The following is a 2,004-nucleotide window of genomic DNA, read 5'->3' as shown; positions in this document are numbered from 1 at the left end:
TTCAGAAGATAAAGGTCAGTTTTGCGATTTATGAAGTTTGCCCTTTAATCTGGATTTTGGCTCAGCTTCCAGCTACACTGTGACATAACTATGGCAATGATGAGATACAGATCTCCAGTGAAGGTGTCACCATGATGAGCAAAGCAAGGCTTCATGAAAGATTTGAAGTGTTTGTGATTCAAAACAATCTGAAACCATCTCCACAGTGGCACCTGCTGGACAATTTGGCTATTGTCATCTCTTGATCATATTCTCTGAAATGGTGACACAGACAAGTTCTGCACATCCGCATCCGCAGAGAGAGAGCTTAAGCTACACGCTCTCCTACAAACAACGGCTCTTTTCAGAGCCACCTCACTCACTTGCACCAAGAGCTCGCTCCTTTACTGTTTTTATTAGTATTGTTTTTATAATATAAGTCTTATGCTCACACTTGAATCTTCATGCTGTTTCTATACCAGAAGTTACAGTTGGGATCAACGTGGAATTCACTGACTTTATTTTCAGAATTGCCTCATTCACTATGGTCAATGTCATTGGCTGGGCCTTTCAGGGAGCTGTTTACGTCTTGATGCATTCTCAGTCATCCAGGAAAGTAAATCTCCAGAAAGTTGATTCTGTTCATAGATGCAAAACAAACATGCCAGCAGTTTATCTCAGTTAATGAGAGGAGCAGGCATGTGTTTGGCTCCTTCACATGGACATTGAGTTGTTGTGTGGGACACCAGTAGTCCATGTCTGTTGCTGTAACAGTAGTTCATGTTGAGAATAAAACATCCCAGCTCACTGATTTGATCGGGGCAATATTGTGCCTAAAATGTTGCATCATTTTGCTGAGAGATCTTTTGTGGTAATCGTAGTTGGACAAAAACCACCAGGTCAATAAGTGTTCCCTTAGTGCTAATATATAAGAGATGTTGGTGCACTATAACTGAAGTAATGTTATTAAGTCCTTAAAGTTATATTCTTTTATTGTCATGACTGTATTTCAAGCTTCTTTTTTTTTTTTTTTGGTATGATACCTGATTTATATGGAATATGACTGAAGCAAACAAAAGTCTAAAATACTTACTCAGTCATTTGTTTAATGGTAATTTAACATTAAGTAATTCACATATAAAACTATGAATTGTAATTTTAAATTGTTTAAACGCATGTAGAATAGCAAATGTAGGCAAGTGTATTTCTCCTTCTTTTTTTTTAGGTGAGCTACATGCAAACACACTTAGTGGTGTGGTGTATTTTCTGTAATTCTGATCCACTCCTTCAAAGAAGCTTTTTAAAGTTATTATTATTATTATTATTATTATTATTATTATTATTTATACCTGGAAGCACGTCAACTAAATGTAGATAACCTGGCAAAACTTCTTGTTTGCAATGTGGGTCGTTCCATCACAGATCATTTACAGTTGCCTTTGATACTTTGTTTGCAGTTTAAACAGACATGTTGCATTTCAAGTGCATAAAATCTGGGTACTAAAACATATGTTAGACAATGTTGCTTGTATGAAGGTTATGTCAGGATTGTGAGTAGTGAGTAAGCCTTTCAGAAAGGAAGATCACATCAAAACTGTTATATTGATATGATTGGTGAAGATGATATTTCAGGCACACATCAGGAAGAGGTTTAAGAAGCTTCATCGGGTTTCAGCCACTCATGTCCACCTTTTACTAGATCAAAGGTGGGTTAGTTACCTAAAAAAAAAAAAAAAAAAAAAAAAAAAAAAGAATCTACTAAGCAAGCATTTCTGCATCAAGCAGATTTATGGCAGGAATACATTTACAAATAAACTGATGAATAAGTGAAATTTATTATTTTTCTTTTGTTTGGTCTATGACTGTTCAGTGAGTATTAATAAACCGTGGTATTGAATAGGCCTGTAACCTGTGAAGTTCAGTTTGTGGTCATGACAGTTATTGTAACGTTGTGAAGAAAAGCACGCATTACAGCTGAATCTTATAGCAAAACGGAGAGTCAATATAATATTGTAGCGTCCGTCG

The sequence above is a fragment of the Haplochromis burtoni genome, unplaced genomic scaffold (assembly GCF_018398535.1).
Source record: "Haplochromis burtoni strain Fernald_Lab_line unplaced genomic scaffold, NCSU_Asbu1 Contig_694, whole genome shotgun sequence".
In the NCBI taxonomy this organism is placed as follows: Eukaryota; Metazoa; Chordata; class Actinopteri; order Cichliformes; family Cichlidae; genus Haplochromis; species Haplochromis burtoni.
This window is presented reverse-complemented; position numbering follows the sequence as displayed.